General features: G+C 49.2%; 1 protein-coding gene across 2 annotated transcripts in view; it reads right to left on the bottom strand.

Moving 5' to 3' along the window:
• NTM (neurotrimin) overlaps nucleotides 1-21,335 on the bottom strand; it is a 738,537-nt gene that overhangs the window by 399,096 nt on the left and 318,106 nt on the right. The gene's annotated exons all lie outside the window — the stretch shown is intronic.

The raw sequence follows: 21,335 nt of genomic DNA, 5'->3' as shown, positions 1-21,335 counted from the left end.
ATGATATCATCAGTGTTCTTGCGGAAATTCAAGCGGCCAGTGTAGACAGCTGGCAAGTTTTTCCGCAAAAGCAGCTGCTTTTGCGGAAAAACTTGCCAGTCTAGATGCAGCCCATTTGAGTGACAAAATCTGGATTGAAACCAGCCAGAAAGGCTCAGTGAAGAACACGCCTCCCCCGCCCCCCCCCCCCCCCCCCCCCCCCCCCCAGCCAATAGAGCTGGCTCTGGTACCAGACTCTTTCCCTGCCCATTCTGTAAAGCAGTGGTTCCCAAACTTTTTGGCATCATGTTCCCTTTTTGATTTCTGAGAAACCCTCATGCCCCCACCCTCCAAAAAAATAGCAGCACAACTTGGGGTGCTATTGACAGGGGTATGTGTGGCAGGGTTGCCTCGTGTCCCCCCCTGGAATTTCTTCACACCCTCCCGTTTCGGAACCCATGCTGTAAAGGGAGAAAGGAGATTGGGTGCATGATGTAGTAAAACTAGGATTGGGTGAATGATGCGGTAAAATCATAGAATATTAGAACTGGAAGGGACCTCGAGAGATCATCAAGTCCCATCCCTTGCTCTAGGACCAAGCTCTATCTAGATCATCCCTGGTAAATGTCTGTCTAACCTGCTCTTAAACATCTCCAGTGATGGAGATTCCACAACCTCCCTAGGCAATTTATTCCAGTGTTTCACCACCCTACATAAGAACATAACATAAGAACATAAGAACGGCCGTACTGGGTCAGACCAAAGGTCCGTCTAGCCCAGTATCCTGTCTGCCAACAGTGGCCAGCACCAGGTGCCCCAGAGAGGGTGGACCGAAGACAATGATAAAGCGATTTGTCTCCTGCCATCCCTCTCCGGCCTCTGACAAACAGAGGCCAAGGACACCATTTTATCCCCTGGCTAATAGCCTTTTATGGACCTAACCTCCATGAATTTATCCAGCTTCTCTTTAAACTCTATTATAGTCCTAGCCTTCACCCTGACAGGTAGGAACTTTTTCCTAATGGCCAACCTAAACCTCCCTTGCTGTTTAAGCCCATTGTTTCTTGTCTTATCCTCAGAGGCCAAGGAGAACAATTTTTCCCCTGCCTGCCTGTAACACCCTTTTAGATACCCGAAAACTGGTATTATGCCCTCTTTCAGTCTTCTCCTTTCCAAACTAAACAAGCCCAATTCCTTTAGCCTTCCCTCATAGGTCATGCTCTCTAGACCTTTCATCATTCTCATTGCTCTTTTCTGGACCCTCTCCAATTTCTCCACATCTTTCTTGAAATGCAGTGCCCAGAACTGGACACAATACTCCAATTGAGGCCTAACCAGTGTAGCACTTGCAACCCCTGCCAGCATGGTATCATCTGCAAACTTAATAAGGGTACCCTCTATGCCATCATCTAAATCGGTAGAGACCGGCTTAGTCTGATCCTCTGCTGGAGAGAGATTGCCAGGACCAGGTGACAAAGGACCAGCCACTGGCTAAGTGGCACCACCGTCCTTCCCACCTGGCTGGAGCACTCCAGTGTGAGCTGGATAGAATCCGGTCGGCTTCATCCCAGTTTATTTGGAGCGGAGGCCGGGCAGGGCTAGTGCAAGACACACAGAGGGTGGGGTTGCAGTTCAGCTCACTTGCACAGTGGCAGCTGCCACGTCCACGTTTTGGACCTCAATTTTGTCGATTTGTTTCGGGCTCTTCCTCCCCACGAAGCCCCATGCGAGTCGCAAGGAGAGCAGGCAGCATTGTGGGTAGTTCCCAGCCTTCATCAGCTGCGGGCTCACAGGCCCGCCAATGCACAGGCCTGCCGCTCTGGGACTAGCAGGGAGGAGTGAGGGAAAGGAAGGAGCTTATGTGGCTAAGTTCTGTCTGATCAGGTCTCACTGGGAGCAGGTGAGCGGGGCCAAGAGCCTCGCGAGGTTCCTGCTCTGTGCCCCAGACGAGGTGGGGGCTCAGGCATAAGGGGCAGGGCTGGAGCTAGGCAGCCCTCAGTGCAGTGCGGGGCTCCGGCAGCAATTGAAAGGGCTTGGGTCTCCAGCCACTGACACAGCAACTGCAGAGCCTTTTGTATCGCCAGACCCCAGGGAAGTTGCCCCCTTTATTCCGCTCTCCCCCATTAGCAGGCCTGGAGCTTTTCCCTTGACTACCGTGGGCAACGGATCAGGACCTTAGAGCTTCCGTACGTCACTCCACATGGGCTAAATGAGAAGCTCATATAGAAGCTACAGCAGGTTCATGTGATAGAATCATAGAATAATAGGACTGGAAGGGACCTCGAGAGATCATCGAGTCCAGCCCCCCACCCTCAAGGCAGGACCAAGCTCCGTCTACACCATCCCTGACAGATGTCTATCTAACCTGTTCTTAAATATCTCCAGAGAGGGAGATTCCACCACCTCCCTTGGCAATTTATTCCAATATTTGACCACCCTGACAGTTAGGAATTTTTTCCTAATGTCCAATTTAAACCTCCCTTGCTGCACTTTAAGCCCATTACTCCTTGTCCTGTCCTCAGAAACCAAGAGGAACAAATTTTCTCCTTCCTCCTTGTGACACCCTTTTAGATATTTGAAAACCGCTATCATGTCCCCCCTTAATCTTCTTTTTTCCAAACTAAACAAGCCCAGTTCATGAAGCCTGGCTTCATAGGTCATGTTCTCTAGACCTTTAATCACTCTTGTCGCTCTTCTCTGTACCCTTTCCAATTTCTCCACATCTTTCTTGAAATGTGGTGCCCAGAACTGGACACAGTACTCCAGCTGAGGCCTAACTAGTGCAGAGTAGAGCGGCAGAATGACTTCACGAGTTTTGCTTACAACACACCTGTTGATACAACCTAGAATCATATTTGCTTTTTTTGCAACAGCATCACACTGTTGACTCATATTCAACTTGTGGTCCACTATGACCCCTAGATCCCTTTCCGCCATGCTCCTTCCTAGACAGTCGCTTCCCATCTTGTATGTATGGAACTGATTGTTCCTTCCTAAGTGGAGCACTTTGCATTTCTCTTTATTAAACCTCATCCTGTTTACCTCTGACCATTTCTCTAACTTGCTAAGGTCATTTTGAATTATGTCCCTATCCTCCAAAGAAGTTGCAACCCCACCCAGTTTGGTATCATCTGCAAACTTAATAAGCGTACTCTCTATCCCAATATCTACATCATTGATGAAGATATTGAACAGTACGGGTCCCAAAACAGACCCTTGCGGAACTCCACTTGTTATCCCTTTCCAGCAGGATTTAGCACCGTTAACAACAACTCTCTGACTATGGTTATCCAGCCAATTATGCACCCACCTTATCGTGGCCCTATCTAAGTTATATTTGCCTAGTTTATCAATAAGAATATCATGCGAGACCGTATCAAATGCCTTACTAAAGTCTAGGTATATGACATCCACCGCTTCTCCCTTATCCACAAGGCTCGTTATCCTATCAAAGAAAGCTATCAGAATAGTTTGGCATGACTTGTTCTTCACAAACCCTTGATGCCGCAGCTCCGTAGCACAAGCCAGAGAGAATGCAAGAGACATTGCCTTCCCTTTACAAAGCTTTCAGCTCCCTGCCGTCCCACGAACCTCTTCCCTACCTCAATGCTCTGGGCCACTGCATTATATAGAGCCCGTGTCTAGGGCCCCAAGGCACAGGAGGCAGACCCTGCTTGAACATAGACCCATAGACCTCAAAGGCGGCCAAGTCTTGTTCTTGTGAGTTTCTTTCTGCACCTCTCCATGACTGCGCTGGCTGAACAGGGTGGGAGGAAATCTAGCTTTGTGCTCTAAGGTCGCAGAAGAGAAACGTGAATTAAATGGTCGCCTAGCCCACCTCACCTACATGTAATACCTGGATCCTGGTGTTCCATACACTTGAGAGCAGAGATTAGATAAGAGCCTGGACTGGAAGATAGATGCAAAAATGTTAGAAAATGAGACTGGAGGATGAAGAACAACAAAGCAAGAGTCCCTGCTGTCTACATGAGATATAGAGGAAGAAGGGAAGCTCATCTTTCTGCACACCTGCCCCCAACACCTCTCCCCCCCTCCCCCCATACAAATTCACCAACCACAGTCTCACTCTCTTGGAAAAAATGGTCCAACGAACCATGCGGTTGTGGGACTGATTTAGAATTGAGGACAGTGATATTGGAATGATTCCTAACAGGGTATCACCCTTTTCCCTCAGTCTTCTGGGCAATGAGGAAGAGACACAGAGGGTGTGTGTGTTTGGTGAGGAAGAAACGGGACAGATTCAAGGGAACACAGAGACAGGACTGCTGCTGTCCCAGCGGATGTGGCTTAAAAAGGCTGCAACACTGAAGAAATGCCAAAGCTCCGTGAAGGCCCAGCCCTGAACACCCGGTGTCTACAAAATGGACCCACAAATCAATTGAAAGCTCAACTGTAAAAAATAGGTGAAAGTCCGTGAACTGCTCCTAAATGGTAAGATCTAGGAACACCAAGTTTGTTACGCAGTGTCCTCTTATTACAACTTAAAACAAGGTCAGGGTTTGGTTGTGCCTGGAATGTGACTGTTTCTCATGCAATGGATAGGGAGGGGACTGGGAAGAGAGAGACCGTTATACTCCAGAATGACCACAGGAGGGCAGCAAGAGGCCAGGGATAGCTGTCCCAGTCTCTATCACCAAATTGAGGCAGCAGGGGTGGAAAAAGGGACAGCTCTCTACACCAGGTAAGTCTCCCAGCCTTTAATAAAAGTTCAAAGGGTGAGTTTGCCAGGGTAGGAAGCTGGCTGCGCTCTCTGCCTGCCACACCAGGTTTAACACTGTTTAACGGCGGGTGAGAGTCAACTCTTTTGGCCCACACATTCCAGCTAAATCATTACAGCAATACCCCGGGGATGTGTGAACATGGAAATCTGATGCGTAGCACAGTCCTCCTTCTGAGCAATAGTACCTCCGCTAACAAAGCCAGGAAAGGGCCATCCTGACAGGGCTTGGAGAAGATCATGGCAGTGGAAGACAAGCTACCCAGGCTTAAGAACTTGTTCTTGCAAGGGTTGAGCAGCTCCTGTGTCCGCAGAGAGTTGAATGCAGCTCTTCTCTTCCCCGAGTGGCAGCAGGCGCTTTACAGGACAGAGACCGCAAGGAGCAGACCCAGCTGGGTGGATAGGAGCATGATTTGTTCCTGTGCGACTGTCACCACCTCGGCTGACCATGCAGCAATTGAACCAGGGATCTAAAAGCGTAAGACTAGACGCTGTAGCTGGGGGCTGTAAAAGCTAACCGTCTCTACAAAGCAGCATGGGGGAGGATCTGCGACACGCCAGTGGACAGTATATGGACGTGTACACAAGCGTACCTAGGCAGGCATGCGCATGCACGCCCCTCCCCCCTTACAGCTACACACAGTCTCATTCTCCCACCCCAGAGACACTTTGCAGAGCCCATATGCTCTCCCACAGATGTATTTTCACGTTCCAATCCCAGGGTCAGAGAGAATCTTGCTGTATCCCTCTTATCTTCCCGCTGCATACCAGCCCTTTCAATGCCATTGGCAATTTTACATGTAAATGAGGCCATCCATCACGCCCTACTCCGCAGCACCTCACTTCCAAGCCTGCCGCGGAGTTACCCCATTCAATCTCCCGACTCCACAATATACATCATGACAGATTTGACATCCATCAGCTGTGTCAGTCTGCGCACCGCAAACCATAAACTTGCTCTGCATTCCGTCTCTGCACATGGTGATTAAAACCTTCCCAAGCTCGTTTCCTGATTGCAGTGATGAATGACTATGCAGGCCTTCTGACTCACTGTTCGGCCACCTTTTCCCAGTCCTTCCCAGCCCACCTTCCCCCTCCCCTATTTATACATCTGCAGGCTGCCCTCTACTGTCAAACTTGCTGGTCTTACCCATCAGCTGTTTTTTCACCTACCCATCCATCCATCCATATGGGCCAGTTAACTAAAATTAATTTATTTTTGAAGATGTTTCCACGCCCATACCACTGATCCTGCAAGGACTCAAAAAGGTGAGCACCTTTCATCCACTGTGAACAGTTCCACTGACTTTGAAATGGCTATTCATAGTGCATCATGAATACAGGATCAAGGTCTTAAACATCTAAATAAAAATGCCTTTATTTCCAAAACTAAATACCTGATAATCCCATTGACTTTACACTGAGCAGGGGCTGCTGAGGACCTGGGTCCTTACATAAAACACTTTAGGGGGAGGGTAACAATTGGGTTTCAAAATTTTGGCCTAGATATTTAGGTAAGAGATGTCTCCTACCATAAAAGATCAGGAAAAGGGGGAGGGGAACCGTCCTGTTTTAGGCCAGTTCAGACCCCAGTAATTTTCATTTTCAAAACTTTTTTTTCCTGCGAACATTCAGAAACTGGCGAAAGCCCACATTCCCCGCGTGACTTGATTTCCCCCACCCAAAAGAAATTTTACATTTCACCAAACAAAATGTACGTGATCTGTTTGGGCTGTAGAATAAGATCATTTTGGATGAAAAAGGGATCATTTCTGCTGAAAGCATCCCCACGTTTGAGCAACATCTCGGGTATTTTTGTGAAGGCTTCCCCCCGGTCAACTGGAGATGTGTGAAAGTTTAAAAGTAAGAGAGGAAACCCTCCATCTGTGGTTTTAAAGTTTTCTTTCAATTCCCTCCTACCCCACCTCCATACACCTCTTGATACATGTATCAGAGGGGTAGCTGTGTTCGTCTGAATCTACAAAAGCGACGAGGAGTCCTGTAGCACCTTATAGACTAACTGAAGTGTTGGAGAATGTGGGCAAAGACCCACTTCGTCAGATGTCTGACGAAGTGGGTCTTTGCCCACGAAAGCTCGTGCTCCAACACTTCAGTTAGTCTGTAAGGTGCCACAGGACTCCTCGCCGCTCTTGATACATGTTTCCCGTGCCTAGTCCCAGTGGGTGCTCTTTGGCTGAGTTGTCCATCTGGAGCCCGTGAGAACATAACGCAGGAAACTCACTGGGCCCTGAATGACTCTGAGCATGGGCACATCTCTTCCATGCGAGGCAGAGCACAGATACAGAAATAAGCTGTCCAGGATACCAAGGGCTCCTGTCATTGCTTCTCCTTCAGATCAGGCTGTTCCACCACACAATCACTACCACCGTCTCCACGAAAGGGATGGACCATTGGGTTCATTTGTGAGCTGCTGGAGGTATGGAAATTGTCACACGACCTGGAAATAACTGGACAGGCAGAGGGGGAAAAAGTTAGAGCCTCACTTTCATCCTTGGGACATGCATGAAGTAATGAACCCTCCTTCGGCGCAAGATGAACGGGCAGCTGTACTGGTTATGAGTGAGGTTTTATTGCAGATCTATAAATCTATGTCATAGACCCATCTGGAGGGAGTTTTAATTTAAAGAAAAGAGTGATGAATGTAGAAAGACAATAAATCAAAAAGTTGTGTATTCACATCCGCATTAACCTTCGATCAGTGCAAACGACGGCATTTTGACGTACATTTGTGAATGTGTTTACGGCCCAGCAGTTGAAACTGGGTTTTGGAATCAAGGTAGGGAGGATTCCTGTCACAGCAGCTGCTCTATGCTCTTTCTTTAACAGGGGACAAGGAGGAAAAACCAGGATATGTTTTTAGGCAGTTATTAAAAACCTGTGGCTATCACTAGGAGACAGAACGCTGATCAAAATCAGTAAGAATATGCTTAGCAAACAGCAAAAAACCAAGGTGATTTCACAGGAACAAATGCAAGATAGGGATTGACAAGAGGAGTAAAATATCAGAGATAATGTGAACCCTCTCCATTCAAAGCACAGCCTGTCGCTCCAAGGAAAACTTCAAAAGAAATTGCGTTCCAACATCCTACTTTCGCTGAGGCTACATCTACACAGCAGCGTTATTTTGGAATAACTGTTGTTATTCCGAAATAATATAGTCCGCATCTGCACAGCAAGCAGTTATTTCAACATAATGTCAAAATGAGGGTGAGATGGAGGACTTCTTACGCCAACTCCTCTGACCCTCATTTTACGAGGAGTAAGGGAAGTCAGAGGAAGAGTGCTCTTTCTTGACCTTCCTGCTGTTGTGGATTGCGCCAAAACCAGAAACAAGCTATTTCGACTTGCTACACAATTGACGTAGCTCACATTGTGTAGCTTATTTCGGTTTTAGCCCTGCTGCATAGACATGCCCTTAGTTTCTCCTTGTTAGTCTGTTTGTAGGCCTGACCCCAACCCACTGAAGTCAACAGAAAGATTCTTATTGAGGAAAAAGGGTTATCCAGATGGCAGGGTTACACCAGCTTTGGACTCTCCAACACTGGGTTTATGACAAACAGCCCGTGGTCTTGGGGAAGTAAGTTAGACTCTCTGTGCCTCGGTTCTCCATGTGTACAATGGGGATAAAAGTGCTACCCTAGAGGCTAGGCCAGAGTGAGGCTGTTAGAACGATACATCTGTTAATGACTGAATTGCTCCCATGCTCATGGTATTTAGACTCTTCGTTCACAGAGCCCAATTCCCACGAGGTATAAACAAACATGGCTTTTTTGAAGTTTGAATCTGGCCCTTATGGCCTTTCTAAATGGAACTCCTAGAGGATTTTACAATATTTTAATAACCAAGGCCGATGAAACCCAAAAATGTTGCTTCAGTACATTTAGATTTGAATCTAATTTTTATGGCTGTTTTCAATCATCTTGTCAAAAAACAATGGGAAAAATAATCTGGATTTTTTTTTTCAAAAGCTGCAAAAAATTTTGTTCTCGAACTTTTTTCAGAATTCCCATTTTTTTGTTTAAATTTCTGGTTTCCTTCTCCTGCTACCCCTCTCCCACTGGGAAAAAAAGGAGTGGAAAAGCCACTCAATTTTCCCTCAGATTTCATGTGTGTTTAAATGCTCATTCATTGTCTGGAATGGTATATTGAAAATTCTGAAAATGCCCAACAAACGTTTTTAGTGAAAAATTCAGTTTGAAATGCTTTTCCCTGAGCATAAATGGGCTGGGAAGTTTTGTGCTGCCTTTCCAACATTCCCCACAACACTTGTGAAATGGAGAAGCTCTCTGCTTAGAATTCACATAGAGAGAAAGCAAGCCACCGAAAGGTAAAAGCCGGCTCTAAGAAATGACGTCTGACCCTGGATGCCTGAAGTGAGTGTCCAAAGGAAAACAGGACCCTTCTGGGGGCGGTTCACTGTTCCGTGCAGTGGCACTTAGACACTTACAGGGATGGGAAGGAGTTTGCTTGCACGTCTTGAGTTTGCTCTGCAGCCTTACCTGAGAGCCAGCTGGGTTTTAGCTCAAGCTGTAGAGCAGAGATGGGAAAACTTTTTGGGGTCAAGGGCCACTGACCCACAGAAAAATCAGCCCACAAGTGAGAAGAAAAAAATATACCCCTCATAGATGTGCCCCCCAACTGAGACGGAGAAAGACACTCCCCACATTCCCCTCACACACCGAAGCCTGGGGCAGGGACCAGTCTAATAGATTGTGTGTGCTGCAGCCCCATGGGGGGGGGGGTCCCCAGGGCTGAGGAGCTAGATCAAGGCCACTGGGGGGGGCTGCATCCAGCTTCTGGGCTTTAATTTCTCCACCCCTGCTGTAGAGGCTCATGCACTGAGGTCCAGTGGCCCCAGGTCCAAAGCCACCTGTTCATGTTACAAAGAGCTAGGGCCCGACTTCCGCTCCAGCGCCAAAGCTCAGCCTCTCTGAAAGGGGAGACGGTTTTGTCAGGCAAGTTTTCTGATGGAAAACCAGAGAAATAATTGTCATTGAAGGCGACCCAGCCCAGCGAGCTCCGCTGAGCATCGCCCGCTGCAGCCGAAGTCAATGGGAACCGTGAGCAGTCAGCACTGCCGTTAAGCCCGAAGTGGTCAGGCAACCAGAAGTCGAGATGCTCAAAATTAAAGGTCACTCTTGAAAACTGGAGCCCCAGGGATGTGTTCAGGCTGGAACCGGGTCTTTGACAGAGCTGGACACAGACACACGCTGACTCTCAGTTCCTTGCGCACATCGCTAGGCAACCCTGCGAGTGGCTCAGAAGCCAGAATTTCAATTGCACCCAGAACGCTCATCATTGCGCGAGACAGATGCCTGAGGACGTCTTACTCTCCTGGGTGGCCCAACCAGGACTTGAACCTCACATGCACTTCACTTGGAAATCTCAGGGACTACTCAGGAGCATCAAATTAGGAAGTGTGTGCATGCAAATCAGGCGCTAAGTGACTATCAGCCGTCTGCATCAATAGCTCATTGGCATTACGCTTCACATTATTCTGGTTCCCTGCTACTTTCACAGAAGACATGCAGAGGGGTTGGGATTGAAAAGCATCGAGACTCGAAGTTACAACAGAACACGGTTTTATTTCTTAAAATCCAGCCATCTAACACGCAACCACCAATGACAGAAGGAGAGAGCAAGTGAGCAACCTACTCTCTGAAGGCCAAAACGTACAGCTCCACCTGCCTTGCTCTTTGCACACAACCCCCATCCCATGCTTCCTCACCGACGAGGCCCAGCCTGCCAGTAGGTAAAGGAAATTCCTCGCAGCTTAGCGGGAGAGCTTGTCATGTAAACACAACATGCAACACACCACAGCTCTGCTCACCTAAGCGTCTTGCCAGCAGCAAGGCTACGAAGGGGAAAGAGGGAATTCAGCATAGGCCTTGTTGGGCAGTGGGTTTAATGGCAGAGATTTTGCAAAAACTTCTATGGATTATAGCATGCAGGCACTCCCCGAGTTACAAACACCCAACTTACGAACACCTGCGCAAACAGACAAAAGCAGACAGACACTGGCAGCCTCAGGCAGCAGGCAAGAGGCACAGGTGGTGGCAAGCGAGCAACTATTTCTACTATTTTTCATAGCAAATATACAGCATTTTACCCATAAGGTAGCTGAAATAGGCTTTTGTGGACTACTTTGGGAACTTAACTCCCATTTAATAAACTTAAAAAACAACAAATGGTCTGGTAGCACTTGATAGACTAACAAAACATGCAGATGGGATCATAGAACATAAGCACATAAGAACGGCCGTACTGGGTCAGACCAAAGGTCCATCTAGCCCAGTATCCTGTCTGCCGACAGTGGCCAGCACCAGGTGCCCCAGAGAGGGCGGACCGAAGACAATGATCATGCGATTTGTCTCCTGCCATCCCTCTCCAGCCTCTGACAAACAGAGGCCAGGGACACCATTTTATCCCCTGGCTAATAGCCTTTTATGGACCTAACCTCCACGAAATTATCTAGCTTCTCTTTAAACTCTGTTATAGTCCTAGCCTTCACAGCCTCCTCTGGCAAGGAGTTCCACAGGTTGACTACACGCTGTGTGAAGAAGAACTTTCTTTTAGTAGTTTTAAACCTGCTCCCCATTAATTTCATTTGGTGTCCTCTAGTTCTTCTATTTAGAGAACTAAATCATGCCTCTCATGGAGGCAACAAGGAGGGGGAACAGGAGCTAGTGCTTAACAGCCAGTTTCCTCAGCACCATCTCTATGGTGCTGCCTGCTCCCTCCCCACCTCTATCAGAGGTAGTGGGGGGCGAGGGGGATAGGGGAGGCTGCTGCAAAGCAGCCTCTGCTTGTGATGGGCCAAAGGTTCATCATGGGCATACAATGCTCCGGCAGCAGCCCCTGTTCACAGAGCATAGGGCTGGCTGCCACAAACAGGGACTGCAGGATTCAGCATGAACCGGAACTGCTCAGTCCCAGCTCGAGCCGGCCTCTGGAGCGACCCCTGCTGCGGCTCTGCAGAGCGGTCCTCATCGACAAACGGTGTAGTCGATACAAATTGTATCAAGTACCCGATTAGCCAGATTTAACATCCTTATTTAGAACATGGTTTCTATGGGAAAATATGTTCTCAGTTCCAAACAACCGACTGACAAACAGCGTTTGGGAACACCACCCCTTCGGCAGTTGGGAACGTCCTGTAAATATAGGCACAACAGGCAAAATGCAACCCCACGTCACCTGCACTTGGGTGTAGAAGACGGAAATAGCCATATGTTATCCTTTAATGATGACAACAGCTGTTCTGTAATAATCTGATTACTACAGGATATTGACCAGCTAGTTTAATTGTTAGCAGCTGCCAGTCCATGAAGGGTAAAATAGTTTTATACATAACCTTCTGCCCATACTCAAAAGTGACTAGCATTGCTGGGTGCCCACCTTGAGTCACTCTGAAGAGGTGTCACTTTCAGAGAATGACTCAACACTTACTGCAAATCTGCCCCCTTTAAGGTGTCTCGTGTTGTTCTCCCCCACCCCTGATAGATTTGAAATCGGTCTCTCCTTTTTAAATTGGGACATGCATGTTTTTAAAATTCCTCAAGCTGTGTTACCAATGTCAGCTCAGATTATGCAAATGGAAAGCACTTGTAAAATCCAATTTACTTTTCACCATCCAGTTTATTTTAGTTTTCCCTTTACTTGGATTGGCAGAAGCAAGGATCACGTGCCATTTCACAATGATAACACTAAGCACTTTCTGACCAGCTGCCGTGATATCTTCTCGGGCCAGCAGAGGATCTCCTGTTCTGTGGAGTGATTTTGTTTAAGAAGATTGTGTTCCAGAAAAAGACAAAACGCTTCTTTGCTACAAAAAGAATCTCAGGGCTTCAGAACTTCACATTCATAGATCCCAGAGTGTCTTACAAAGGTAAGGATTCACAGTCAACCTGTGGAACTCCTTGCCAGAGGATGTTATGAAGGCCAGGACTTTAACAGGGTCAAAAAAGAGCTAGAGGTTAGGTCGATCAATAGCTGTTAGGCAGCATGGGCAGGGATGGTGTCCCTTGCCTCTGTTTGTCAGACGCTGGGAATGGGTGACAGGGAATGAATCACTTGATGATTCTCTGTTCTGTTCCCTCCCTCTGGGGCACCTGGCATTGGCCACTGTCGGCAGACAGGACACTGGGTAGATGGACCTCTGTTCTGACCCAGTCTGGCCATTCTAATGTTATTTTTAGAGCTGGTCCCAGCCAGCAAATTCCACTGAAGCAAGACACTCTTCAAAAGCACACATGGGAAACCTGTGGATCATAGAAGTACTTTAAGAAACACAGGGTCTCATAGTGAGTCCCTGGAAGTGCTACACATGCAACGTGTCTGCTCAATACTAGCCCTAGTTCCTGTCCCCCAGATCACTCTCCTACCTGGGCGGTTCCACTTCCTTGCCTGCAATCCCCGACATTCCCAGTGTGTTCAGTAAGGACAAGAGCAGCAGCTGGGAGGAGAAAATAATCCTGTTTGATGGAGGATTTGGTCTTTTGAAATGTGGTTTCACCCAATTTGGAATGAAAATGGAAAATGTTGGCATTCTGCCAGGCTGCCAGGATGACAGCCCTAGGCCCAAGGCCTCAGACATCCTTCAGGGCCTGACTTCTAGGTAACCTGGCAGGTGAGCTGCTGCGAGGTAGGCAGGAAACCAGGCACAGTTGGAACCCTGGCTCCGTCGGAAGCCTGCCCCGGTTCCATCAGGACGGTGCTGCACTCAGACTGTCTCCATGAACTGCTGCAATTTCAACAAATCTGAAAGAAAAATGCCCCTTGTTTTGTACACTTCTTCCTAGGTGTACACACAGCACCTAACATGATAACATAAGAACGGCCGTACTGAGTCAGACCAAAGGTCCGTCTAGCCCAGTAGCCTGTCTGCCGACAGTGGCCAGCGCCAAGTGTCTCGGAAGGGGTGGACCGAAGACAATGATCAAGCGATTTGTCTCCTGCCATCCCTCTCCAGCCTCTGACAAACAGAGGCCAAGGACACCATTTTATCCCCTGGCTAATAGCCTTTTATGGACCTAACCTCCATGAATTTATCCAGCTTCTCTTTAAACTCTGTTATAGTTCTAGCCTTCACAGCCTCCTCTGGCAAGGAGTTCCACAGGTTGACTATGCACTGAAGTCACCATCTTGGTTTGGGCCTCCCCGTCTTAAGGCAATACAGTAAAAACATCTGGGAATTGCTCTTGTAAGGACTCGGCATGAGACCATGAAGGTAGGAAGCGCTTGCTCCAAGGAATAAAATGTGTCCTGCTTCTTTAAAAGAACAATGAAAATTGCAATTTATACAGCAATTTATGCCACCTTGCTAGAAAATGGCATCATTTGTGAAAGTAGGCTGAGAAATGCTAATTTCAATTTGAACTTTGAGGGGAAAAAATGAAGTTCCCTGGTTTCTCCTTTGTGGCAAAGGCCTCTTCACTCGTGAACCTTCTGACTGCTGCACTGAGCAAAACAACAAGGCTACGTCTACACAGCTGAGCTATTTCGGGATACTTCCGGGATCCCCAAATAGCTATTCTGTGTCTTTTGAGCAAGCCCATTATTTCAAAATATAATGAGCTCGCTATTCCACCATCACTGCAAACCTTGTTCCAGGAAGAGTAAGGGACGTTTCAGAACAGCGTTCTATTTCAAAACTAACTCAAAATAAGCTACGCAATTTGGTTGGAAAGGAAAGGGTGACTACAATCACGCCTATCAGAGCAAACACATAGGACATGTCAATTGAGCTTTCAGCCCCTGGTAAGAGACAGTGACTGGACAGGCAAGGGCTTGATGGAAGAAACACGGCAAATTTGGAATGCCAAGTCAGGCAATGTTTCTGAAACATCAAGGTTGGTGGGAGAAGAAGACTCAACAGCTAAAAGAACAATGCAATGAAGTCTAATCCAAAGGCATTCAAAGTCTTGCCCCATTTCCATCACAATACACTGTTGCCGGTTTTCCCTTTCATTCCCATCTTAGCCCATTTGGAAGTCAGAATGTAAGGACTGTCCCCACTACCGGGTGGATGTGCTGCAGCAATCAATCCATCGGCGGTAGATTTAGCGTGTCTAATAAAGACCCACTAAATTGCCAATCACTCTCCTGTCAACTCCAGTACTCGAGCAGAATGAGATGAGTCAAGAGAGTTGACAGGAGAGTTTTTTCTGTCGACCCCCCACAGCATGAACCCTCTGATAACTAGATTTAAGCAACACCAATTTGAGTTATGATACGAACATAACTCAAATTGCATAACTTAGATTGACTTGTCCGTGTAGTTTAGACCTGCCCTTAATCAGCAATATGCACAACCAAAAGCCTTACCCATCTTTTGATCTCAGATGGTGTAGCTCATAAAGGCTATTACATATTTTGCATTCAATTACAATATCCCTTTAGGCAGATAGGAAAAATGGTTGAGAATTTCTGATCATAATCCTTAGATGAACAACTTGAATTTCCCTGTAGCGCATTGATCTGTTACTTCTTCCTACCCTCTCAAGCACAGAGCCTTTGTTTCAAAGTTCATTGGCTGGTAGCAATCCCTAAGCAGTAACTAGCTCAAAAGCCCTAGAACCTTTGAGGCTAGAACTGCTCCATCCAGACTGTCAGTCATATTCGAATAGTTAAGTCAACTATTGCAGAAAGGGCAAAGCAATGAAGTTGGACAGTAACTAGAGATTGGTGGCTGGGAGAGTAGAGGCAACTCAGCAGTTATAGAGGATGGTCTTTTAAGAGGAAGTTGGCGTTTTTGAATGCGAGTTATCATGTGGAACTCACTGCCACATGGTATTAGTGAACAAAAGGATCAATAACAAGTTTCTGTATGGATATGTAAAAGAAGAGACTCTGCAAAAGGGCACAAATGGGACAAGGGACTGGTGCTGTGCCACTCCACACTACCAGTTCAAACCCAGCCTGTGTCAGTCAGGAATGAAGGTTGCAACCATCAGGTAGCTGGGAGGCAAAACCGCTGGTTGGCACGAATGGGCGCTGTGTAGCAACAGGCGTTTGGCTCTGGAGGCAGAATTCCACATGCATCCCTACAGAAGGCGCCTTCCGGGGGACGGAGACCAGCTTGTGCTGCCCCTGCCTGGGATGTCCCATGGAGAGAGGGCGCTTCGGCCCCCGGCGCGGTCACTGTGGCGTCTTCCGCTAGCGAAGCCTTTGCCGTCGTCATCTATCAGCCCTCATGCTGCGGCCCAACACCTGGGGTCAGGGAGGCCCTCCCCGGTAGGACATGAGTATACTAGGGTGGGCAAGTGGACTGTGTGCATGTCTCTGCCATCTTTCTGCACCTCCCCCTCTTGGCACCTGTGCGGAGAAGGCTGCAGTGAGTACCCCGGGGTCGAATGGGGCCTTCCAATCCCAAAGGCTAGTCTGAGCTACAGAGCCTCCTGTGTTTGCTCCTTTCCCACCCATTTGATCCATTATTCCCTATCCCCTGCGCACCACGCATCCCTCCCCCCCACAAACCACATCGGCTCCCCTGTCAGAATGATCATCGTTAGCGGCATCACCTTTCATCAGTTAACAAGACTCCCGCTTGACCCACGCTGGCCCAACACCTCCTCCCGGGGGCGTCGGGAAAGCGCTTTCATCCTAATCAAAACCAAGGGCTTCAGTGAGAAGGCAAAGAGGAGAGATGGAGGGAACAGCTTTTTGGGTCACCGTATAAAAGGATCATGAGAAAGGAGGTCAGATAAATATTGAATGCGTCTATTAATCTCTGTTGTTAATTTCACTCTTCCTTTTTAACCCCTAAAACCCGCCCAAGCCTGCCTTCATCTCCTGCTGACCCCTTTTAAGAAGGTCAGCACAGCTTACAGGAGGATGTTTGCCATCAGCACCGCAAGGCAGAGCAGCTGCATGCTTCTTCCCAAGAAGCTCTGTGTGAATCAGGCTGCCTCTTTGCACGGAGCTGCTGAAGGCGTGAGCACCCCGCCCCGCCCACAGAGCTCACTACAGACCCAAGGGGGTTTTCTCAGGAGGGTGTGGTGGCTGAATTCCAGCCTGGGAAAGGCCTTGTCTAGTGGAAAGTCGTACAGGTGGGAATGTAGCATGAACTCAGGACAGTTCCCAACATGGACACCGCTAGGGCGGTACAACAGTGCCTATGCCAGGAATAGCTCTGGCTGTAAGAACAAGCTATCACGGTGTAAGGCACCTTTTCACTGGTATAAATTAGGGAAATTCAAGTGTAATTGACTAACCGTTTATCAGACAATCTGATGCTTATCGGTTAATGGTGTCAGTTACACACGGCCGGCTCAGTACGGCAGCAAAGCCTCCTCCCCAGGAGCTGGGGCTGCAACAGCTGCCCACTCCGCCCCCCGGCAGAGGATTTGAAACGGCAGTGAAGCCACCTCCTTGGGAGCGGAGCCAGCAGGGGCTGGCCGCTCGGCTCCCAGGGAGCTAGCTTGTCCGCAGCAGGGAAGCCACCTCCCCGGGAGCCGGGTTGGCAGGGGCTGGCCGCTCGGCTCTCAGGGAGCTGGCTTGTCTGCAGCAGGGAAGCCACCTCCCCGGGAGCCGGGTTGGCAGGGGCTGGCAGTCCCACTCCTGTGGAGGCTTCACTGAGGGCTCTTGTTTAAGCTTTATACTGCAGAGCCTGCGGCATGTACCCAGGTAACCACTACGATTTTTAGTGGCTACATGGGAAACATACAGGCATAGTGACACTGGTAAATAAATCTAGCCCTGAACCAACACAGAACCCTAACTGTGCCAGTCACACGGGCATCACGTTCAGATACAGACCAGGCCTAAGTTATGTAACTCAGGCCAACTCCCCACTGCCTTGCTCCTTATCTTCTCAGTTTCATGGCAGCCTGCATACCAAATCCCTCACCCCAGCTCCACCTAGAGACAGTATTTAAATGAAGACAAACAATAATTACTTGATTCAAGGACCCAGGTAACAGTGGCTAAATCTTCTAATACATAAATAAAACAAAATGATATTAAAATAACATTAATATCGCAAAGCCAAACACTCAAAAATTAGGAACTGCAAGAATTAAGGATGCCCATGTAACCTTAATTCAGCCCCCTCATGCAGCTGTATTTTGATTCTCTCTTTAATGATAGTTCCCCCCGACCCATAGGACCCTTGCTTGATTCTGTGCATACGATGGATGGTGCTCATTTAACAAACAGCTATTCCATATTTTGTTGTATCCTCATTGTTCAGTGTAGCCTCAGGCCTCATTTATCACACACTGTTCAAAGCCTGGCATGAAGACAGAATTATTTATTTTCTCTTGGGTTTTTCTATGCCGCACATCCCTGCAGTGTCGGTCTGCTTCTCAGAGGTAGTGAATTATCTTCACTACGTCCCTCAGACATGTGGGGCTCTTATCATCCCCATTTTACAGACAGAAAACTGAGACTGAGATAATAAGGTCCAGAGTGTCTGCGGAACAGCTCACAGCAACACAACACTGCAGGGAGTGAAAAGCACAGGCCTCCAAACACAAGGGGAGGGGATCTGATGCACAATACCTGTTTTTTAGGCTCTGGACAGCAAAATACAGGCGGGACCTCCCTAGTCCGGCAGCCTCGGGAGCAGAGGGGTCCTGACCCAGGGAGTTTGCCAGGCCAGGGGAGGTCAATGCTCCCTTGCTGGCTGCCCCACTCCTGGGCTCCTCTCCTTGGAACTCCCACCCTGCTGCCCACTCGCTGCCACCAGAATTCCCTGGGGTTGCAGTTGGGGCTCCCCAGCCGCTGCCAGCCCCACGGCTGCTGGGTATTCCCCACGGTTCCCCTGCCACTGCCTGGCCCCGCTCCCGCCAGTGGTTCTCTGGCTGGGGCATCCGGCCACTCCAGCCCCACGGCTACTGAGAATTCCCGGGGCTCCCTGGATGCCTGGCCCCACTGCCGGGGTTCCTTGGACTGGACCCAGCCTGCCGCCACCAGGCCCTGCTGCTATCGGGGGGATCCCCAGCTGGTACGAGAGCTCCTGGCTCACACCGGGGGTTCTCTAGCTGGGGTGGGGCTCCCCGTTCGCCGCCTGGCCGCACTGATATCCCAGCCATGGCGGGGATCCCCCCCCCAGCCCCGTGGACACCGGGGATTCCCTAGCCTGGCAGGGGCTCTGCAGCCACCTCCTGGCCCTGCTGCTGCTGGTCCAACTAGGGCTCCCTATCCCAGCATGCTCCCATTCCTGGCCTCCCAGGCTCCTTGGTCCAGCAGCATCCGGGAGAGTCCCGGGTTTGGGAGGTACGTCCTGTACTGCAACCGCTCAGGCCCCCTTGCTGAACACAACCGTCCGCCCCCGCGACTGCTCCACTTACAGGTCGCCAGGGTGCAGCGAAGTTCCCATCTCAGCTCTAGAGAGATCTGCTGGGGGGAGGCGAAACAGGTCCCGGGACTTAGGTTCTCTCTCTCTCCCCTGGCAGACATCCGTTCGCCCCACGGGGCTCAGCCCTGCAGAGCAGCAGCTCCCTGCTGAGCTACTTCCGCAGTCCCCAAGCGCTCCAGAGTCTCCCTTCCAAGCAGCGAGCTGAGCTAGCACATTGCTTGGCTGCCGGTCCGAGTCCCTGCTCCCACAAGGCCTCACAGCTGCAGGCAATAAACAAGTAACTATGAGCCTAGTGACTTGCTCCGAATTCCGCTCTCAGCGCCTAAGCGTTTGTAACACCTTCCCTTTCTCTACCTTTGATCCAACGCGAGTCACCATGAAAACCGGCCCATCCTTCCTCCTCAAGGCGGGGATCGCTTACACGTCCGATCCCATCTCCCCCTCCTAAAAATACTGCACGCCACTTGAGAGTCTCACGGGGCAGAAATTGCGGCAATTTACTGTAACCAGAATCAAGCGCCCGACTTCCCGAGCGCACGGCGAGCCCTGCTATTAATTCTGAACACTTATGTGGGAGCCGGGATTCCATTAGAGGGGCCAATTTCAAGTCCATTTCCCTGATAAACAGACAGGAGCCAGCTCCTAAATGGGGCTTGATAGATTTGATTAGGGCAGAGTTTTCACAGGTTGTGATTTCGGCAAGGGGAAATTGCTGTTTGATGTGCAAGGGAAAATTGCACTTGAAATCCTCTTGTGACAGAGTGGGGGCAGGGGATGTGATGGAGCACCCAGCCAATTACTATCATCTAGCCAGCGCAGTCATCAAGTTGTCACGCTCAAGGAAATGGGCGCGCAGAGGATGCTGCCAGGCAGCGCTGCGCTAGAGGGCCGAAGAGATTAGCTGCCGTGAAAACAAAATGTTATTTAAACAGGGCATAACAAAATCCAGCTCGCTGCTCCAGCCAAGTTGCCAGGACTTCCTCCATCTTGCCCATGTGAAGCAAGATGCAGACAGACTTCTGAGGCTGCTTCTAAGTTCCTACTCCTGACACGTAAGGAGACCAGAAGGGGCCTCTCCCTCAGGAGCAGAACAAGGCTGGCAAAATGTGCCCTGCAGTTCCCTCAAGCGACTGACAGAGGATAATAGCCTACTACTGTTGCCAGCTCACGGATTCACCCACTGTGATGTCCAAGAGTGGTGGGTTTGGGAAGCATACTGTGAGGTCCCACATATCTGACACCCTATGCACAACAGAATCCAGAACTGGGGTTCCCACAACACAGAGAACAAACACTAAAACAGGAGGGAAAGGCGTTGGATGAAATACCATGAATTAAGGGCCAGCCATGCTATTGAGGGTGGGCCAGTCCTACCCAGGAATGGCAGCTTTGTGCACCACAAGGCCTGGCTAGCAGCATCCACTTGGATGTCTGTGGACACTTCTGTGTGACGATCCATGCAAAGTTCTACGATCTGTGCTCGAAAGTGCAGCGGCCCAGTTCTCAAAGGGTGCTGAGCATGTGCATTTCAGGACAGAAACAGGCCTCTGCATTTCATCTCTTGTATGGACTGTTGGAGGACATGGAAGGGTAAATTGGAACTAAATAACAGCCCAGAACAGAGCCAGCCAGGACTGGTGGCTGTAAACAAACTTTCCGGGACTGCAGGAAACCTGGCCACACCCAGGAAAAGTGGAAATCTGGCTCCCTAAAATCACGCCAGACCACAGATGTTTCTGGACCAGAGAGTTCTGGATTAGAGAGGTTCGAGCTGTACGATGTCATTTAAAATGCACCAGTTCCCTCGGCCACTGAATATCATTGTGGTGTCTCCATCTTTGGAGCGGCCCATCTCAGAAAAGCAGGGAGCTTTGATAGCAACCTCAAGCAAAACAGGGAAGCTTTAAAGTGTGGGTGGGTGGGTGGAAGAGACTCAACTCAGTGTCTAGCTAAGGCTAATTCTGTGTGCCACTCTGTGATGGGGGGGCTCTACTCACTGCTAGTCTGGCGCCGCCTCCTGGCCACACTGGGGATTAGCTCATCAGGCTCAATTTCCTTCCCAGGGTTTCAGGCTGTCACTCTCGGGTCTGCAGCCCCTCTCTCGCCCCAGAACCGCACGGTCCTCTACATCAGTGTTTCTTAAACTTTTTGAGACCACGGAACACCAAACAATCATATGTTTGTATGCAGAACACCCGTGAACATTTTCTTCAATGTCAGACAAAAAAAGACAAAACCCAAGAGGAGGCGGCGGCAGGCCTGCGAGCTGTTCACGGAACACCGGTGTTCTGCGGA

The sequence above is a fragment of the Pelodiscus sinensis genome, chromosome 26 (assembly GCF_049634645.1).
Source record: "Pelodiscus sinensis isolate JC-2024 chromosome 26, ASM4963464v1, whole genome shotgun sequence".
NCBI lineage: Eukaryota > Metazoa > Chordata > Testudines > Trionychidae > Pelodiscus > Pelodiscus sinensis.
Note: the sequence above shows the minus strand (reverse complement) of the source record. Positions and strands in the feature narration are given on the sequence as shown.